The 22,635-nt window shown below is 42.4% G+C and overlaps 1 protein-coding gene across 1 annotated transcript in view; it reads right to left on the bottom strand.

The window, feature by feature from the left end:
* Positions 1 to 7,407, bottom strand: part of elk4 (ETS transcription factor ELK4) — a 39,416-nt gene extending 32,009 nt beyond the window's left edge. Inside the window, exon 1 of the mRNA XM_080460866.1 lies at positions 7,188 to 7,407. The gene's annotated coding sequence lies outside the window, so the exon portion shown is untranslated. The remainder of the gene's footprint in view (positions 1 to 7,187) is intronic.
* Positions 7,408 to 22,635: the final 15,228 nt, after the last annotated feature.

Raw genomic sequence — 22,635 nt, forward strand, 5'->3', positions numbered from 1 at the left:
TCAGGCTCCGCGAAGTCAATTTGACAGAAGTTGGTATCACCTTACACTTACCTTCATTCTGGGATCAACTGGGTTTAAACACCGTCATTCAATGACTGTTATTCAATGAGTAAAGGACCCATTGCTTTCATTTTTGAAAGCTACTGCTTTAGGGGCCTTTCACGTTTGGATACTTGGGACTCGGTTCAATTGGGAGAGGGAATTTTCACACCTTCATTTGGTTTGGGTGGAGTTCACATTCACTTTAGAGACTGGATCAAACCACCTGGAAAATGTCACCCAATTACAACAGTGTTTTTGGGTTTGGGAGCGCTGTGGCCTGACACAAACACAACAGAGCAGTGACGTGCAGTGAGGGTAGGCAGGGTAGGCACTGTCTACCCAAGGCTGAATTGAAACGAATGAAATATTCATGATTTGTTTTAATTATAATATAATTTTAATGTATTTTTCCTTTTCCGGTAGCTTACAGTACCTATAAGTTTGAAAGTGTCAGCATTTTGTGCTTTTCATAGCCCAAATGACTCAACACCGCTATTTCCTGATATGGCCGAGAAACTGCAAAAGTCACTCACTTCTGTGCCGTCTTACTTTGAAGGCCACACCCTCTCCTGAAGGCACACTGCTGCTCTGCTTTTGCTGGTCATATCCAGTGTATGGGTGCGTTTGCACAGTCAGTTCCCCAATATGAAAATCATTTATGTAAAAAGGCAGATCGCTAGGCTGCCTTTGGACGTAACCGTGCTATGCTAAATGCTATGGGTACATTCCCAGTGCATTCCTGAATTGATACAGCGCTGCTACGCTCTCTAGTTAGTTGGCGGGTTAAAAGGCAGGATGACAGCACGAGAGACCACGACATTTTCACAACTTAAAAAACTGAGAGACCAACACATGCGCTACAAGACCTTGAGCAAAGGAAAGGTCAGAAAATTGTTCGTACTTTCATGTCAATTTGGGGTGCAGATGCGTCGCAAAAGTGATTTCAGTACCACAGACCGCCCTGCCGTCAGAGTTGCTCTCACTTTCTCGGTGTTTCCAACATAAACAGCGAATGCGCTGCCATGTCATGAGATATATCTTGTTGGGAGAGTATGGAGACTGTTATTGAACAATTGTTTAAGTTTCTTTAATGGTGTGTTACCATCTAACTTGGATTAACACTTGCCAGCCGAAGCATATTGCAGTGTCACAGAACTGATCGTGGCAATGCATTATGGAAGTTGGGTTGGCGGTAGGCCTGTCACGATAACAAATTTTGCTGGACGATAAATTGTCCCAGAAATTATTGCAATAAACGATAATATTGCCATTTTAATACCATTTTTCCACTTAATAATGGTATAATAATGCAAGTATACCCTTTTAAAGATAAATAAACTCTTATTTCTTAAGAATATTTAAAATTGGAATTAAATAAATAATCCAAACAACCTCTCTCTCCCCTCATATCTCCCTCTACTCCTCACGGGGCTCTCATGCTGCACTCGTGGTGTGCCAGGTGCTCCACCTCCCCACACAAGACAGGCAGTGTTGGGAAAGTTCAGTTTCTACATCAACTAGTTCAAAGTTCAGTTCACAAATTTTAACATGAACTAGTTCAGTTCATAGTTCTAAATTCATAGTTCCAAAAATGAACTAGTTCATTATTCTTTTTCTTCAATATGTTGCTGCGAGCATTGGAGTTATGGGATGCACCTGAATGCATCACCCGTATCAGCAGCATGAAGTTTGTTAACCCTTAAAAAGCCGAGTCGTCCCTTTTTCAAAGCATGTGAAAAGAAAAAAAAAGTAGCGGCTTATCATCCGGAAAATACGGTAACCATACGAAGATGAAGTATTAATCATAGAGACACAGTCTGAGGTAGTGCTGCTGTCTTCTATTTGTTTTTGTCGTGATGCTTCGAATTTTTATGATGTATGCGGTGGTGCGACGCTGGTGGCTGCTGTTGCCAGATTGGCTGTTTTCCCCCGACATGTTAAGGCCCGTTTACAGTGTGCCTTACCCGGGTTTTCCACTGGAAGGCTCAGAAATCTGCCAACTCTCTAAAACAACATTAAAGTGTGAGAGCGCCGTTCACAAAGACCAGAATGAGCGCCGCTCACAGTGACGTCTTTGGTAAATGAAAAATTATCGAGCCTGGAAAAATTATCGAGCAAGTAATTGATTTATTATCGCGACAGGCCTAGTTGGCGGTGTTTCAAATGTCTTTATTAGGAGTTATATTACGCTTGTTAGTGTTGGTAATGATTATGTTATGTTGTGTTTTTGTTGCTGAGTTTGTGTAGTTGATCTAGTTTAGTTTAGTTTAATAGTTCGAAATTGGCAACTAAGAGTGAAGAGGGTTTTGTGCGTCATGTCGTCCTGCCATGGTATTCCTGTATTGTGAGTCAAAATATAAGCCTCTGCTGGTTGCAGTTGGTTTGAAGGGAAAAGCACATTTTCATTTGTTAATTCTATGTATCGCTCGCCACGTCATTGCTGTTGACAGTGGTGGCCTTGTCATGCCTACCCAACCATGCTGCTCACGGCACGTCACTGCAAGAGTGGAAATAAAGAAAAAACACGGCTTATTGATGGGTCCGGACCGAAAGCGGAAGTCCTGCCGCTGTAGCCCAAGGTGGCTAAGCTAATTAGCTCATGGCTAATGGGTAGCCCCAAACACCCTCTATATATAGTCTTCAGATCAGATATCTTCCTCTCTACTTCTTCTTCATTACTCCACGTCTGCCCGCAAGATATTTTACAACTTTCTCTTTCTGTGTCTGCTTCTACTGATTCGTGTGGTTAGCTTTGTTTGTATACTACCCAGAATGCCTTGCGCACGACATCACGTCTTCTCACCCCGCCCGCTGGAAAGACCGTTTGCATGAGAACCGAGACCACATCACATCAGAGATCGCTTGTTAGATACGGTTCAGAGTTCGAGAGAATGTTCGACATGCCCAAACTAAACAATCTTTCCCAGAAAGTCCCTGAAGAGACTCTGGTCCAGATCAATCAGGGAAATGTGAACGCACCCTTAGTGCAGTGTGTCTGTCAGCATTAAGCTTTACTGTATTTTTTTTCTGTTAAACAGAATGTAGAAGGGGGTCTAGTGAGGAAATTGAGGATTGTTGTTAGAAACACAGCTGGGAATATGTTTTTATCATGTTGTGAAGTTGTCCTTTTCTTCATTTGACAAGCATTAAATGATTGATTGAGATTGTCTAACATCAGTGATTCCCAACCAGGGGGTCCTTGATTTTGAGGGGTATACCTTCTTTTTTTTTGTCTTAAAAGTAGGCAAGTCAGCATTTAAATAATTGATGTTACAAAACTACCAAGATTTAGCATTTACACACACACACACACACACACACACACACACACACACACACACACACACACACACACACACACACACACACACACACACACACACACACACACACACACACACACACACACACACACACACACACACACACACACACACACACACACACACACACACACAATCTAATCTAACAGGCTTCAATTGTAACAAAAAAAACTAAAGGCTGGCTCACAAACAGTAATCAAATGTGATACGCACCACATGAACAACTTATTATTTTTCGAGAATGCTTAGACTTAGTTGAAAAATGTTTTCACCGTGAACGTCAGAGGAAGTTACAAGTTAAGAAAAATGTCCCAACTTTTGGGTTTGAGGTGGAAAAGGTCTCCCAAAAATACATTGGAGTCTATGGGAGGAAATTGTGTACTTGCTGCGAACAAAGGATTTTTTTTTTTTATGAAGAACCGTTTATGTCACAGACATAAGTGGCCCCTTATTACAAGCACAAAGCCTGTAGCTATGTTTTAATGTATAATATGATAGATGGAGGGAGAAAATGTGGCCACAACAACGAGAAAGAAACTGGGGTTTTGTTGGAACTCGACACCTCCCACTCTGAAGGCCCCTACATACTGCCTTTTTGAAGCCATAAGAATAACAAGAAAATTCAGCAGTGACGTCAGCTAGCTGCCGAAAAAAATGCTTTTTCGGCAGAACTGTTCATATCAGAAGAGAAGCTGTCGAACTTGCAGGCCATGCCCCTTCACAGCAGCCACACATCTGTGAAGCGGCGATTTAACTTTTCAACTGCACAGCTTATTTCTCGCCTCCAGTGCTTTCAGAAAAATACATTTCTCTGAACAGTTTCAGAGTTTTTGTCCAAGCCGTGATATTGGTCCGGTTTTAACTGCAGGACCTGATAGCTTTGAGTGATGCATTCAGGTGGATCATGTAAGTCCACCCTCCGACATGTGAAAGAGCTGCGTGGCTCATACAGTAGCGAGGTTACAAGCTAAATATGGCTGATAGTTATTAGTGAGCTGGAACACATATAAGCAGCAAACGGCAGTGCTGAGGTTTTGGCAGTGCGGCATCCACATAGTTCAGCCAGGATGGTTGGCACAGCTGAAGCAAATTTCTTCCGGCAGAGGGAGCTGGCTGAAGGAAATGACGTCATTTTGTTCAGCAGGACCCGGCAGTGCCGAATTTTCTTCTTGTTCTTATGGAGTATGAATCTGCCTTAAGGAAAACCTTCTCACTCTATGCCTCCCTATGGACTCCCATGTTAAACTCCACAATGGGCTGAAACCTTTATCAAACTTGAAGGCTCACAGATTAAAATTGGTCAAAGATAGGGAAAAGATGTGTTCACTTCTGAATAGAGGAAAAGAGCGGCAACGTTTTGACCGTTAAGTCAAGTCTCCAGCTGAAAGTATGGCGACGTCACCTGGCGTTGAAAAGTGAGGATTGTTGTTGTTGATCACTTGGTTCCTATCCGCTTTGAATGAGAAATTATTCACAGTTTTTCAAGATTTTTTCAGAAACGGTTAGCCAAATCACTAACAAAAGTCATAACACACTATTTCCGAACTTTCCGCATGTTTTGATGTGCTTTGTATGTACGGTGCCATGCCGGACTAGCTATGCGCCAAAGAAACGGAGGCAGAAGAACATTAAAAAAAAAAAGAAGAAAAACGCAGCCCTGGGAATATACCCTCACGACAACCGGAAAATTTTTTTCCTTTTTTTCCCACTAACACTCCTGAACTTGCCAGCTTTTTTCACTGATGCCGAGGCAATCGCAGCGGGGAATATGCGAACAAATAAACCTGATAAGGGGTATAAGGTCTTCCATCACGAATAGAACCACAGCTATCAAGGTAAGAAAAGACGTAGCTCAGCGAACTGACATTTGATGTGAATAAACATTGGGATAAAGAAGTCTAATTTAGTGTGATACATTATTTGAAGTATTTAATAAAGGCGTGATATAGACTAAGTCCCCGGCTAGCTCAGTTGGTGAGCATGAGACTCTCAATCCCAAGGTAGTGGGTCCATGTCCCACGCTGTGCGCTACCTTCCAGTGGGCTCACCACTTGCAGGAAAGGTTCTTAATTGTTGCAATAGCCCCGTTTCCACAGTGCCGGTCAGGTGGGGGTTGACTATCCGTAACCAGACCCGTATCAGTGCCACGTTTCCATTACACGGGGAACGGTTTGAAATGTAGGCGGGGTTATGAACGGTTGCGTAATCATGCAGGTTGTGACGCCATAATGGGTGGACATTTTCAAAAAAGTTTCCTGATTGCTGCAGAAGAACTGATTGGAAATGGCTGCTTGCTGGGAGAACAGCGGTTGTCACGGACCAATGAGCAGACGGCAGTGTTGAAGCTCCTCCCCCTCATATCCGGCACATTGTGCCTAGTACCCCAAGTGGAAGGGTAGCGAGAAATGGTTACCAATGGTACCGGTTGGTAACGGTGCTGAGTCAGTGGAAACGCACAACAACCGGTTCCGACCTGACCCGTACCGGCACCAAGGGGCACTGTGGAAACGAGGCTAATGTGATCTGGGTGACAGTGCTCAGACTGACACCCCTGCGACCCAGAAACTGATAAGCGGGAGAAAATGGATGGATGATATAGACTTTTAAATTCTGTTTTAACATTCTGATATGCGTTTGTGTCTGTTTGCTATTATAATATGTGAAAGAAAACGTGCTCGATGTTAGTTAAGATGATGATGCCAGATGTTGTTCACCTTAACCCTGCTTTGCTTTTGCATGCTTATAGTATCAAATATTGTAGAGGGACAGGTAGTGGTCAGAGCTCGACGCTTCAGGTCCATGTGGAAAAATGAGGAACTGCATAGACTGCAGGTTAAAACAGTCAAAGAGTTGGTTGGCTCATGTTTATTAGTTTGAGTTCTGCAGGAAGACACGCACTTGGGGAGAACATGCAAACCAGCCGGTATTTCAACTCATGACTCCTTGCTTTGAGTTATGAGTGCAAACCACTGCACTAAAAAGACTAAAACAGATCATGAATAGAACTTCAAAATGTGTATGTTTATCTCAGCAGGTAGTTTGCTCACTTTACATTCAGACTGGAGCCACACAATGTCTTATTACATTATCATCGTGCACAATCTACAAAGATCATTGAAGGAACTGTGATACTTTTCATTTCCAGGCACTAAACGAGAAAGAAAAGTGCACTAAAATGGAGAAATCAACTTAAAAACTTGATTATTTTATATCTGGTACCAGAAGGGTAGAGCTGAAGCTAGGTCTTCATCTCCATGTAGACACTTTCCAAATGTGTGTGTGTGTGTTCGCACCAGCATGTCCCGATGAGTGAAACAATTTTTAATCTCTGTAAGAAGCTTACACACACACACACACACACACACACACACACACACACACACACACACACACACACACACACACACACACACACACACACACACACACACACACACACACACACGTTATAAAAGAGGCGATATGAAAACAGAAAATAGGGCAGAGTGAGATCTGCAGCCCCGGAGAGATTACCGGTTATGTTAAGTGAGACATCGCCGGAGCGGAGCCTCGGACAGCCCGGCCCGGTCCTAGTCCGGGGGAAAGTGGCGGCTGGTTCCAGCTGTCACACCGCCAGAGAGACTCAACACCACTTGTTGAAGGGAACGAAGGCGGCTCTTTGCCTCCCAGTCCCCGATAACATTCGTGTCCCCCGGAGCCCCACGGCGGGGTCTGACACTTGAGACCACTCGGAGCCCCGCGGTGGGACTTAACTCCCGGACGTTGCGGGTAAACAAACCCAGCCTCCTCCGGTTAGCCGTTAGCTCCCTATGCTAACCTTACCTCGCTCGCAGAGCCCGCTGGGTTTCCGAGTCGCCGAGCCGCGTCCAGATATCCCCCAATCATGTCCGGAAGAAGCGTGCTAGGCCGGTGTGGCCATTCCGGGAGCGGTTGGAGGTGTGGTGTGCAGTGGAAAGCCCGCACAGGACATTAAAGTGCGCTCGACTCCCGCAGAACAGCTCCGCACCGAAACAGGAAACAATGCTGCCTTCATGGCCGCCTCGGAACGCCCAGCTACCCGCTCAGATACTCTTCTAGGAACGCCAAATAACTTCTTTTTTATTATTTATTTACTTTGTTGAACAAGAACATTTACAAACTCGCAAGCAATCATCCATTACGAAAAGGAACAAAAAAAGTAGATGCAAACAAATAAACATAAATACAAGGGGGAGTTATAATAGTGAAAAGGGCGTAAAAAATGAACCAATACAGGTAAACAATCACATAAACATACATTCATCTGGGCTTTTCACTTGAAATTAAATCAGAAGAGAAGGAAACATAAATTTGTATGTTTTTTGGGAAACCGCACTTGACATCTTTTTGAAAGGTGAAAAATAAACAAATTTATAAAGCAGTTGAAGGGGGGGCTTCTAACTAAAATGTAAATGATATTTTTCCAACAAAAGAAGTATAATGATAACATTAGATAATGCCAGGTCTGGATACTTTTTGTGATGTAAAATATCAAAGAGGTCCAAATTGTTAACATCATTGATTTTGTGAGGAATCCAACCTTTAATATTGTCTCCAAATTTTCTTGATAAACAGAAGAAAAATGTTCCAATGATTAATTTGATTCATCACAAAATGGACAAGGATTACTTTGAAGTCAAATCTATTTTTTAAGAGTTCACCATACCAGATAAATCTTATAAGGATTTTAGAATGTGTTTCCTTTACCTTTGGTGAAACTAAAACTGAAAAAAAACCTAAAAATTTTCAACAAATGGACTACAAATGGCCTACAAAAAGTGCATTTCTACCACTTTCTCCTGAGCGTCTAACCGCTGATATAATCTCAAATATCACAAGGTTTGAATTGAAATCAAAGAAAACGAGGCTGCCAGGTAAATAGATAACCAATCAAACTGAGAATAGGCTGCACAAAATGTTTACTTTGTTCGTTGTACAACATTCGCACAACATTCATAGTTGGGATATGGGTTTTAGAATATTTAAAGTTGTTCAAGGCATATTATTGCATTGGTAACTTAACATGATCTGAGTTGAGTCATTGTGAGTTTCCCTGAACACTCAGATGAGCGGGTCCCTTTAAATGTTGCCACAAGGAATTGTGGGGCAGCATGATCTCGTCTCATTTGGTTTATTTCATCAGTGTTTCCTATGCTAAAGGAGGTTATAACGGAAGCATTGAGCCTTCTTTCCTGAGCTTATTAAGAATTTAGACGTTCTTTATCACGCTTAAACACTTCCGGGGTTAAGGAAAAGTAGATAGGAAAGGAGATAGGAGGGACTAGTAGGACGCAACCAGAGACTCACTGCCTGTTTTCGTCATCTCAACATCTCGTAAAAGCACACAAGAATAAACCAGAATGGACTTTAAGCCAATCACCGAGCCACGGACGATTTAAACCCTCTATTGGCCAGCCGCCACTGCAAATGTCAATAAATTTGTCTTTCATGCTTCTTTACTAAACCTGTTGTTGAATCCATTTGCCTTTCAGTTACGTCTTCTAATTGACAGTTCTGGCAAAACCGGAAACATATTAAAGTATTTTAAAGGGTTTGAATCTAATGAATCAGTGTTGATGGAATTACTTTAGATACTTTGGGCAATCGTGACAAGGAGCAATTGAATTTAAACTTAGTAGTAAAAGTTTGAAAATCAAAAAATATCCTCCCTTATCAAGCAAATCAGTCACAAAGTATAAACCCTTCTCATACCATTTTCCCTTGATTATAGATTTTCTATGTATTGTTCCCGCCCTGTTATTCCATAGACTTGAACTGTGAGGTGAAAAACAAGACATAACTCACCCTCATTCAAGAAGAGAATAATTAAATTTTATGAGAAAAAAAAGACCGTTTTATAAATCAGTGACAGTGAAGAGGTCTGGGGCCACTGAAAAAAGTGACATTAATGCTCGAATTACTGACAAAAAAGTCAAATGTCTGGGATTAAAGTCAGAATTCCCACTCATTGAATATGTGGCAGAGATGCTACCAACATGGCTAGGTCTTCCACCACAAAAAGTGTTTATCCTCGAGTGTGTCCATCGTATGCTGGCAACAGGAAGACCCAGACAAAATAGAGCAGTTTCAGGACAAAGAGTTGGTTTTCTGGGAAGCTAATAAACAACAGATTCTTCATGGTGGGCAAAGAATCACATTCACGCAGGACCTTTCAGCTGAAACCGTTCACGTGAGGAGAGGATTTCATCCTATCATAAAGGGCTTCATTGACATTAATGCTTTCCATGGATTTCAGTACAATCCGTGCAAGTTCAGGATCCTGCACGGAGGCAAGATGGACCTGTTTTCCACACCACAAGAAGCTCAGGATTTCTACAAGCAGCTCCCATCCACAACGGGGGACACTCGTTCCTCGTGATGAGCATGCTGTGTTGTGTGCTGTAATATGAGACCGGTGGTAAAAGCACTTTAAAGAACTTTCTCACATGAAAACAGGTTTCTTATATTGATCTAACTTATTGACCATTTGTTTTAAGATTCTAATGTTGGCAGTTACATTTTGAATAATTTAGTTCTATTTCAAAAGGGTAAAAGTAATTACAACTGTGAAATTAACATGGTGGACGGTTGCTGATTTGAGAAGAGTTGGGGTTATGTTGACTAGCTGCTCCTCAGATTTGTGGATCAGCGTCCCTAGTAACCACTATGTTCTGGGAGAGTGGGCGTGCATTTCACTGGATGAAGTGCAGGGGTTCAAGGGAATGTTCAAAAGAATGTGTTTGTGTGCCTGTGTAAGATTGCACTTTATCTATTAATGGTTAACTATTTTATTTGCATTGGTCCCAATGCTTTAAGTGCATAATCAGAATACATGGAAAGGACAAAACAGGGAAGTAATTTTAACATTACTATTACTAGTTGAATGTCAGGGGAATGAGAAAATTTGGTAAAAGTTAAAAAAGTATTGAATAGAATTAAATATCAAAATTCAAAGGTAGTTTTTATACAAGAAACACACATGACTACACCAGATATTCAAATCCTAACTACAAGGTGGCCAGGTCAGGTATTTCATGCTCCTTTCACTAGGCCTGCCAGAGAATTTGTAATTTTGATTCACAAATCTGTACTATTTCAAAAAACCAAACTCATCTTGGACCCAAGTGGGAGATATATTATCATACAAGGTATTATTCTGTCACAAAAAATCAATCTGATTAATGTATATGATGATTCTCCTTTTTTTTTTTTTTTTAACTCTTTTTAACTCTATCTGCCCTAGATGGCATGTATATTATGGGAGGCGACTTTAATTGCACCTTGATCCAACAATTGATTAGTCTGCTCAAACTGATAATACCCATATAAAAACTAGGAAAATACTGCATAATTGTATTAAAGATCTTAGGCTCAAGACATATGGCGGGTTAAAAATCCAACTAACAAACAGTATTCATGCCTCTCAAGTAACCATAAAAGCCACTCGAGAATAGATTACTTTCTAACATCCATAGAATTACAAGTGAAAGAATGTTGTTACAGTAGCATTGTAATGTGTGACCATGCTCTAGTCTCCATTAAAGGTCAACTGGATAAAGTTGAGCAGAGTCCCAAAAGATGGAGACTACAGACTTTTTTGTTGAAAGACAATGTTTTTATAAAATATATCGAAAAATGTATAGACAATTTTTTTTAACACAATAAAGATGAAACTTCAGCTAGTATCAGATTTTAAAGCTTTTAAAGCTTATATAAGAGGAGAAATTATCAGTTACACGAGTACCCAAAATAAAAAATATAACCAAGAAATTCTATTAATGGAACAACAAATTAAGACATTGGAAAATTACATTCATAGTAGTAACAATTCAGAAATGAAAATTCTAGTTATTTTGAGAGCTAAATATGATAAATTGATGACCGATGTTGGGCTTAAGATCCCATTGAACTCCTCCAGAAGTTTCTGTGACAGAGGAGAAACCCCAGGAACAATGAACAGGCCATAAAACAGCAGGGAAGAGGCCATAGACCCCAGGAAGTCTCCAACCCCCCCAGGTTGGCAACCAATGGTGATGGTTGAATCCGACCCGGACACCACAGGGGTCCAAAAGTCAACTTGGTGAAACTCCTCTCCTACCAACTGTCCTCTGCTTCTCAATCCGACCACCGAGAGGGACACACGTCTCTGCTGCCTCGGGACGGTAAAGAGAGCACCAAGTAGGTCCAAGGGACAGAATCAACGCCAGCCCGCTGGACGAGCAGGACACAGTTTGGACTACTTCTTCTCTTTTCCTCTTTCCTTTTTTTGGGGGATTCTGGAGACCCGAGCCAGCGTCTCCTCTCCTCCTTCAGCTGCCTCGCTGTCCACTCCTGCAGCTGAAGCCAGGCCTCTGACCAGGGTTCAGAACCGAGCCTCGCCAGGATTCTCTGTCTTTCACTTGTCTTCCCCCTTTCTCATCTCCACCTTTTCTCACTAACCCAGCCCTGCACTTGTGTTATCTGATCAAGATAAGCTCAGACACACACAGCTACATGTAGCAACCAATTGCTATCTGATGCTGCAAGACCACCTCTGCCTCGATCACCAGAGTTCTAACTGCATGTCCCGACATCCACCCGAAGTCCGGCGCTCAGAACTGGGCCAATGAAACCACCCGTTCGTTACGCCCTCAGTAGACCTCCTTGCTCCGAGACCGCCCTCGTGCATGTGCGCTCGACGGACGTCTTGTTTATCTGGTCGCGAAGCAACCACCGTATCCCCCAGAAACAGCGAGTTAAACGCCTTTAGTGGTCTCGTGGGTCATCGCAATCCCTCTTGACGTCCACCTGGTGGACACATCAAGTCATTGCGCTCTTCCTCTGCGCGCCGCCGCACGCCCCTATTGGTCTTCACAGTCACCACACTGACCTGCCAACGTCTGCCTCCACCTGGTGGACGTTCGTGGTTATCACACCCATCACCGTCATCACTCCAGACCACCCACACACACACACACACACACACACACACACACTCTTTGTACATAGTGTTTGCTGTTTAATAGATTAGATCTCCATGTTAGATGACGTTCGATACGAAAGTGTGTTGATTTATGGAATGATTTATGAATTATTTATGAATTAATCCATTTAGTTAATAAACGCCTGTTAGCTGAATTGAACGATTCTTGGTGATTATTGTGTATTTATTGTTGACAATTCACTGGTTTGTAACAGTCTGTGCTCGGATCTCACACCTTCCCTTTTATTTAAAGTTGTTATATTTTTACACAGAAATATTAACTAACTTACATAAACCTTCTACAAACGAGACTGATATTTTGGTATTAGCTATTTCCAGTTTATCTGGCGGTGCCCCCCCCCCCCCCCCTTTTTATTATTAATGAATTAATATCAAATTTATGCAAACTAATAATTCTTCATGAATAAATTATTTTTGATAATTTATTAACTTTTAAGTAATTATTCAATTACTTTAGGAGTTGTTAATGAGTAAATGACCGTTTACTTCCATTAATAATTTACATTTTTCATAAATTACTTCCAGTGATTTATTACTTTCAGTAATCTATTACTTACAGTAATTTAATGCGAATAACCAACCATAAATCCCAACACTGTGCTTGGATCTCACACCTTCTCTTTAGTTAAGATTGTTATATTTTTACACAGAAATATTAACGAACTTAAATAAACCAAACAAGATTGAAATTTTGGTAATTTATTTATATAACCACGTTATAATTGGTTTCAGGGCACGGGTGATTTTTCAAACCACTCTACACACTGTTAACACACCAGAATGAATGGACAACCTGCCTGACGTAGACAACGGACAGGTTGTCCTGGCAAATTTCATTCGTTCGGTGGTCACGTCATGGGTGGACTACAACATTTATTTACTCATTCAGCCTATTATCCGACAATACTCGTGTATTGATGTCCAATAAAAATATGCGTTAAGCAAATTATATTACATTTTACAACAGACGGAGTCGCCTGTGTGTTGCTCTGTGGACAGAGAAGGGTGAAAAAGAAGCTATGATATGATGACAGCGCGTCTTCTTAATAAAAAAGCAGAGCTATTAACGGAACACTGTTGTGTGTACAGGTCTGTATGTTTATACAGTATCAGCTTAGTATCATTTTTAGGTGACTTATCGGAGGTAAAATACAATGAATCGTCGTGCGTAATGGAACTGCGCTCTGACTTGAGCGTATTTGATGATCGGTGTGACGGCGACACGTTGTTGTCAGCCTTGGACACGTTAGGCACAGCGGACTGCAGGCAGAAAAATCTCATTGATGTGTGACAGAGAGAATTACCATAAGACTAAAAATGTGTTTCACTGCTGTATTAAACACTGTACACAGTTTAATTGTGTATAAGACATACCTGTTGTCTCTCAACTTCAAATATATGAATAAATACAGCCTGTGCCATGACGCACGGCGATACACAATACACGAGTTTTGTTGTTTATTAGGTTGAAAGTATAAATAAAGACTTCAGGTCGTCCATGACGTGAGCGTGCATAAATCATGTACGTTTATTACACTTCTACATGCTTGGTAGAGATCTGTCCTAACTTTACAAATAGTCTGGTGTGTTGGCAGTCTGCCAAGATTAAAAAGTAACCAAACTTCCTCGTCAGAAATAATTGTTTGGTGTATATATATATGTATATGTATATAGATAGAGAGAGAGAGACAGACAGACAGACAGACAGACAGACAGACAGACAGACAGACAGACAGACAGACAGACAGACAGACAGAGAGAGAGAGAGAGAGAGAGAGAGAGAGAGAGAGAGAGAGAGAGGTTTACTATTATCATGACACACTTACGGGATCCAGTGCCACCAATCAGAGTTCAACGCCCACCCCCGAGTTCTCTGATTGGTTTGCAACCGAGTCTGTCACATTTGGGCTTTGCACAACTTGAGCGAGTGCACAGCAGAACTTGACAAGAGATGCCAGTGCAGAAATCCAAGGTGGCGGTGCCACACTCGTTCACGGTCGCCGACGTCGGTCGCCTTGAAATGACGCAATCAGAAGCCGACGTGCCGGAAGTGATGTACACGGAATGTGCCTTACCGGAAGTTACATACGAAAGGCGATGAACCGGTGTAGGTACCAGATCTGTCCGGGGTACCAGGTCTGTCTGGGGCGGGGCTTGGGCATGCGCCTGAGCTACCAGAGCTGTCTGGGGCGGGGCTTGAACCCGCGCATGGTGATGACGTTTCACATTATGATTGGCTATGATGGCGTTTCGCATTTTTACTGGCAGCAAGTTTCTCCCGTCACAGTATGAAGCTAACGTTAGCTTTCACAGGTCGGTCTTCCGACAGACAGACAGACAGACAGACAGACAGACAGATAGACAGCTAGACAGATAGATAGATAGATAGATGGATAGATAGATAGATTGATGGATAGATAAAGTTTTTCATAAGAATTCTACCTTTGTCGCTATGTCCAAAATTATAATATTGTGTATGTATTTGGAAATATAATGAAAACAGTCACTTATCTCTACATTATATCTGTACATTCCTTCTCATTCATGTGGCCACAATATTTATCTTCAGTCTCGGAAAACAATCAGTTTATTGTTTTACTTGCTTGAGATAGGAGAAACAGACTAAAAGTCACTGTCACCTATCACAGGTCTTTACAGCATTAAGTGGGCAAATAAAGGAAACTTCATAAAATCAGACGAAGTACCACCAGACACCTTCAGTCTCTACACTCTCCTGACGTTAAACCAGACAGATCACTGCTGCTTCGGGACATTCAGAGGCATAAAACCATAGACATAGACACTAGACACCTAGCCGACTGGCAGGAACATACGTCAGTGCGTCCGCCATCTTGTGAGTGGCATTTGTCAGGACTTCAGCAATGATACCGCATCACTGTTCTGCTTTTGGTTGTACAAACAGACAAAATAAGGACAATCATACATATTTTTTGTTGCTGTCATTGTGTTTCGCTCATATAAAATTAACTTGGGACATAGATGAGCTGGAGCCGTGGAAAATGCTCTCTATTTCCTGGCTTAAGCTCGCACTCAAACAACAACAACAGTATCACCATCCATTCAGTTCATCTAACGGAGGCTATTTTAGTTGTAGTGTGTAGAATATTACATTTCAAAAGAAGTGAGTTGCTCAGAACCAGTCAGTGTGCTGTTCCCCGCCTGTTACAGCAGGAGACCCTCAGCCTGATCCCAGTAGGAAGTACTGTCTAGCTGTGCTTAGCCGTGTTAATCAGGTCTCTCTCTGATAACATAGTAACTAAATTCATGGAAAGAATTCCCACTGCTATAGAATCAGTAGTGAATCTTCCTGACCCGTATACTGTTGGTAGCTCAGACATTGAATACCTAACAAACAGTCTGACAGATATGCTCAAAACAACGCTAGACGACATAGCTCCTCAAAAAATGAAAATGAAAAAACAGGAAAAGTCATCCCCATGGTTTAACTCATCAACAACTTAAACAACGCTCCGGTAGATTAGAAAAAACTTGGCGTTCAACAAAAACAGACATAGATTATATAGCCTGGAAGGATAGCTTCAAAACTTATAAGAAAGCTCGGAGTAAAAGTAGAACTAATTACTACTCATCCTTAATAGAGGAAAACAAAAACAACCCTCGGTTTCTTTTCAGTACTGTAGCCAAACTGACCAAGAACCAAAATAGCGTTGAGCCCACTATTCCTATCAATATATGTAGTGAGGACTTCATGACGTTCTTTCAAAATAAAATTACAACGCTTAGGGATATCCATCAAACCTTACCGTCCGTTAGCCCCATAACAGAGGAACTGGTTAAACCTAACAGCCATCTGGAATGTTTTCAGCAAATACAACTAGCCGAACTAAATTCCCTTATTTCTTCTGCTAAACCAACTACTAGCCTGTTGGACCAAATTCCTACTAGTATTCTGAAAGAGGCACTGCCACTAATAAATAATTCTATACTCACAATTTTTAACCAGTCTCTAACAATAGGCTATGTGCCACAATCCTTTAAACTAGCAGTTATTAAACCTCTCATTAAGAAGCCAAACTTAGACACAAGCCTTCTCTCAAACTACAGGCCGATCTCCAACCTTCCTTTCCTGTCAAAGGTTCTGGAGCAAGTAGTCGCTAAACAACTCAACGATTATCTGCACGAGAATAATCTGTTAGAGGACCTTCAGTCCGGCTTCAGAATGAACCACAGTACAGAGACTGCACTGCTAAAAGTTACTAATGACCTTCTAATGGCCTCAGATAGAGGTCTTCTATCTGTTTTAGTTCTTCTGGACCTTAGTGCCGCATTTGATACTGTCGATCATAATATACTTTTAAGGAGATTAGAAGATGCCGTCGGCATTAAAAACTTAGCCTTAAACTGGTTTAAATCATATTTATCTGACCAGTTTCAATTTGTTCATGTAAATAACAAATCTTCAATGCATGAACGGGTCCTGTGTGGAGTACCACAAGGCTCCGTCCTCGGACCGATATTGTTTAATCTCTATATGTTACCACTCGGAAATATTATTAGGAAACACAACATTAACTTTCATTGTTATGCAGATGATACTCAGCTATATTTATCAATTAAAGCCAATCAAGCCGACCAACTTGTTAAATTAGAGTCCTGCCTCAGGGACGTTAAGTTCTGGATGTCTATCAACTTCTTAATGCTCAACACATCCAAGACTGAGGTTATAATCGTCGGTCCTAAAAAGCTCAGGGATAATTTTTCAGATAGTTTGATTACCTTAGATAATATTACCTTAACTTCTAACAGTGATATTGGGTGTTATTTTTGATCAGGATCTGTCCTTTATGTCCCATGTTAAACATGTCTCCGGGACAGCCTTCTTCCATCTAAGGAATATTGCAAAAATTAGAAACTTCTTGTCCTTCAAAGATGCAGAAAAAATTATTCATGCCTTTGTGACTTCAAGATTAGATTATTGTAACTCCCTAATGTCAGGATGTCCAAACTCCTCTGTTAGGATCTTACAGCTAGTGCAGAACGCTGCTGCAGGTTTACTAACCAGAACTGGAAGAAGAGAGCACATCTCCCCAGTCATCACCAGGCTCCGTCCTATATCGAGAAACTTCTAGAAATGTATCACCCTCCACGAGCCCTTCGCTCTGAGGATGCAGGGCTGTTGGTAATCCCTAAAGTCCATTCAAGTAAAACAGTAGGCAGGAGTTTCAGTCATATGGCTCCTTTACTCTGGAATCAACTACCAGCCTCGGTCCGAAGGGCCGACACCATTAGTTTATTTAAGAGTAGACTAAAAACCTTCCTCTTTGATAAAGCTTATCATTAGGAATAAAATAGGAGCACTAAGTTGAGCTGCTATTGGCCTAGACTGCTGAGGGGATTTTCTCTCTCCCGTTAAAGGGAGTAACTCTACATTTGGAGGTTCTGTTTCTTGTCTTTCTTTCTTTCTCTCTGTGTAACAACATTACTGTAGCCACCAGATATTGCCGCCGTCTGTTTTTCTCCCTGACAGGAAGGGAGCAGGATCCAGGGGATCAGATCCAAGTTTATCATCGGACCAACGCTCATCATAGACTTTTCTTAGTCTTTGTACTTATCTAGCCTGTCTGCCACTCTCTCTCTCCCTCTTCTATTCCTCTCTCTCCCTGTCCTATCCCATGTACTTCTTCCCCCAACCGGTCAAGGCGGATGGCCGCTCTTCCAGAGTCTAGGGTTTCCCCCATGGTTTCTTCCTGAAGAGGGAGTTCTTATGAACTTTTCTTCTTGCGAGGGAGTTTTTCCTGGCCACTGTTGCTTCTGCTTGCTTTGGAAGGGTTTAGTTGGGTTCTGTTGTTCTCTATCATTGTAAGAGCTCTTTGAGATGTTTGTTGATGTGATTTAGTGCTTTACAAATAAAATTGAATTGAATTGAATTGAATTGCTCAAACAGCTGTGAGCAACATGTCACACGTCACTCCTTTTAGACTGACTGACATGTATACAAACATTATTATTATATATATTGATTAGGATAGCAGATCAGTTGATTGCACGTTGCACAAGCAGTGAATTAATGTGATAACACAGGACTCTGAACATGCAAATCTTTCTTTTTTCCACTAGGACCACTCCTATGCACTGCCCACATGTCCTGATGCTTTGACAGCCAGACTCAGTGAAGCCATGGCCGAGGTGGAGAGTCTGAGAAGAGAGAAGAGGAATGCCAAAGATAGAGAACGGAGGACAAAGAGCACAGTGTGTGGTCTTCTGGAGGAAATGAGAGTGAAACATCTAAGAAATGAAGAGCTGAAAGAGAATATGTCATATAATATGTAATAATAGATAAATGTGTAACAATAAATAAATATGTAATAGGTAAATATGTAACAATTATTTTCTATGTAATATTAAAGGTAACTATGTAAAAATAAATGAAAGTATAATAGGTAAATATGTTATTCTGTGTAAATATGTTAGAAAATTCAAAAATCTAAATTTGTTCCACACAAAGTTATAACTTGTGTCCTAATGTACAGGTTCATTGTACATAAATGTCACATTGTTGGAAATAAACGCTTTTGCATATTTCTGTCATGGCTCCATCATGTTGCTGCTCTAAAAGGAGAGTACAGCAGTCCCAATGTCCCATCTGCAAACTTTTTTTTCTCTCCCCGCCGTGACTTTTAACCAATGTTGAGCTACTTTTTTCAAAGGAACTAAGTGTCTTTATGTCTAAAAATACATTACTACTCATCCTAGGTTACTAAAATGTGACTAATAATTAACTTATTATAATAAGGTGTCTAAAACGGAAGCATCTATTTGGGATGAAACCATTTTTGTCAGTGCATTCACATGAGAAAACTATTAATGGTTATGAGAGAAATTTAAAATCGAATATATAACATGCTGCAATGAACCATTTAGATGTTTGTCAATAAAGTTGTTTTTTTTGTTGTTGTTGTTTTGCCCTTGTCCTGTTCGGCAGTTTGGGCCAACAATATGATGTGATTGAGAGCCTTCGGAGTCAGAACAGTTTTTGCTCTTGCAACAGGGAGAGACCTGGAGTCTCCTCCTGTTGCTGCCTTTATGAGAAGTTGGCATGGCTGCCGTACACGACGGGGGGAACGCACAAAGAGAGAGGGAAGAGAAAAGAAGAGAAGAGAAGAGAAGAGAAGAGAAGAGAAGAGAAGAGAAGAGAAGAGAAGAGAAGAGAAGAGAAGAGAAGAGAAGTTGAGGGGGAGGGGGGAGGGGGGAGGGGATAACATACAATACCCTTGTTGTGCTACATATATTATTTGCAGTTATCACACTGATCCAAATACTTTACAACTGTTATTAGATTAAAGCAGCCTGAGCAGCTCTCTCTAGACAGAAAAATGATTTCCTAGATTAACCAGCCTGAGCAGCTCTGTCTAGACAGTAACGTGATTTTCTAGATTAATCAGCCTGAGCAGCTCTATCTAGACAGTAAGATGATTTCCTAGATTAACCAGCCTAAGCAGCTCTTTCTCGACAGTAACGTGATTTTCTAGATTAACCAGCCTGAGCAGCTCTGTCCAGACAGTAAAGTGATGTCCTAGATTAACCAGCCTGAGCAGCTCTATCTAGACAGTAACATGAAGCAGGAACATGAATTAACAAAGAGGCAACAACAAAAGAGGAACATGATTTTTGAGAGTTTGAGCAAATGATGACAGAGAACAAGCAACTTCCGAAGCACCTTTCATGAGGAGTTGCTCGTGTGTGTGTGTGTGTGTGTGTGTGTGTGTGTGTGTGTGTGTGTGTGTGTGTGTGTGTGTGTGTGTGTGTGTGTGTGTGTGTGTGTGTGTGTGTGTGTGTGTGTGTGTGTGGTTTGTCCACTGGGTGTGGCTGGAACTGTTGTGGGGGGGACCCGTAGCGACACCCCGGGGCCCGAGGCCATCGCCACCCCGGCGGACAGCAGCCCCCCCCCAGGTCCGGGGAGGCCCCAGCAAACCACCCCAGGGAGCCACGCCCCCGCCCAGAAAGCACCGGATGGAGAATGCAGAGAGGAATCCCCCCAGGCAAGAGGAGCCCACAGGAGAAGGATAAAGGGCACAGGGCCCCAGGCCCCGACCCAAGCCGGCAAGCAGAGAAAAGGCCGGAGCAGGGCCCAGGGCCCAGGGCCGAGAGCCCCCCCCCCCACCTCCATCCGGGAGCCGGACCACCCATCATCACGCCCCCACACCCGGCAAGGCAGAGATGGCCCCAGCCGCCGTGCCCTGGACCAGCCCCGCCCCCAAACCAGGAAAAGTGAAGGCCCGAACAGACCCGGTCGGAGGACAGTCAACTCTCCACCCCCCGGAGCCTCATAGCCCACCCCACACTTTCCCGCCCCATGATTCTCCCCCCGATCTTGATAGATACACCCACCCCCCCACAGACACCCACACCCACCCCGACACAAACACAGACTCAGACACAGACAGACACAGACAGACACAGACACACTCACTCACACACTCACACACTCATACACTCACACACTCATACACTTGGGGGGGAGTGATGCCTCTCCGGGGTGAGACCCCAGCGAGAGGTGCTGGGGGGAGCCACATCTCCCGCCCTCCCCCCACCCTGTGGAGTGTTGGATGCATGTAGGGGTGTGTCTTTGTGTTTTGAGGAAGTGGGTGCAATGTGTTTGTCTATGGTGCGGTTTAAAATTGGGCCCGGGCGTTCTACCACAAGCTGACAAGCGGCAGAACCCCGAAAGCGACTTACCCCCTCACGACCCTGCATGACTAGGTGTGGTTAAAATTGTGGGTGGTGCAAAGTCGGGGGAGGACCCAGACCGCAGTTAAGTAGCCTCGACCCCCCCACCCTAGGCACCGCCCCACTGTTCCCTATTGTGGAGTGATGTAAGGTGAGGTAAGGCAGGGAGGGTTCTGAGGGAGGGGTTCCCCCCCGTCGCTAGGACCTTGGCCCAGCTAGACCCCCCGCGGTGGCCCACGCCACCCCCGATCGGCCGGCTTAGGACCTGGGGAATAACACCCCCCCCACCGACAAGACACCGTAAGGGGACCCGGGCAGGGAGCCTCCACCCCACCCAACGGCCAGACAGCAGAGTCTAAGACCCGCAGGGCCCAGTGCGAGCCCGGCTGGAAGCCAGTGGTTAGTTTGTACAGATTTGTGACCAAAACATTGGGTCTCTGTTGATTTTGAGACCTTCTTCCCATTTGAAAGTTGGAAAGGGGTATTGAGATATTTGAACCTGACAGGATTGAGATAATTTTAGAAAGTGGTTTAGGTGCTGAGATCTTCAGGAAATTTGTCACTGTCTGAGGTAAGTTCAGGTTAATCTGTTCTAGTTTGAACTTAGTTTGTATTATTGACTTAAGATGAAGATATTCCAGATAGTTGTTTTGACTGATACCATATGTTTCTATTAGGTCATTAAATGGAATCAAAGAGTTATTGGAGATAAGTTGTTCTAAGTTTCTTATTCCTTTATTTTGCCATCTTGGGAAGTTTATTGGTTTCTTTCTTTTCAGGATGTCGGGATTGGTCCAGATGGGTGTGAGTTTGCAGGGAATGAGTGAAGATCCATTCATTTTAAGAAATTCCCACCAAGCTGCCAGCGATGTGTTTATATTGATGCTTTTAAAGCAGCTGTGTTTTTTGATGACGGGACTGAAGAAGGGAAGATCTCTGATTTGGAGATCTTCACAGAATGTTTTTTCAATGTCTAGCCAGCCTTCATCTATTGTTTTCTGATTAATCCATTTTACAATATAAAGTAGTTTATTGGCCAGATAATGATTATAAAAGTTTGGGAGTTCTAAGTCACCTTGGTCCTTGGTGTTCTGTAGTGTTTTGAACTTATACGTGATGGTTTGTTTTTCCATAAGAATTTGGAGACATGACAATCAAGAGTGTTAAACCAGGTTTTTGGTGGTTTTGTTGGGATCATTGAGAAGATGTAGTAAATTTTAGGCAGGACCATCATTTTGATTGTTGCTACTCTCCCCATAAGTGAAATAGGGAGTGTCCTCCATCGAGTGAGGTCCTCCTCCAATGTTTTAAAAAGGGGGGTGTAGTTTAAATGCACCAAGTCTGAGAGTTTGGCTGAGATGTTAATGCCGAGGTATTTGATGTTCCCTGGTTTAAGTGGGGTGTTAGGTGTGTGCTGAAATGTAGAGTTGCTAGGCAAGACGACTGATTTGTTCCAATTTATAGAATATTCTGAAATTGAGGAGAATCTGTCTATTAACCATATTGTTTCAGAGAGGTCTGTGCGTTTATTGTGGTGGCAGTGTTCTATAAGGTTAATTA

This window comes from Lipophrys pholis (genome assembly GCF_963383615.2).
Source record: "Lipophrys pholis genome assembly, chromosome: 4".
Classification (NCBI taxonomy): Eukaryota; Metazoa; Chordata; class Actinopteri; order Blenniiformes; family Blenniidae; genus Lipophrys; species Lipophrys pholis.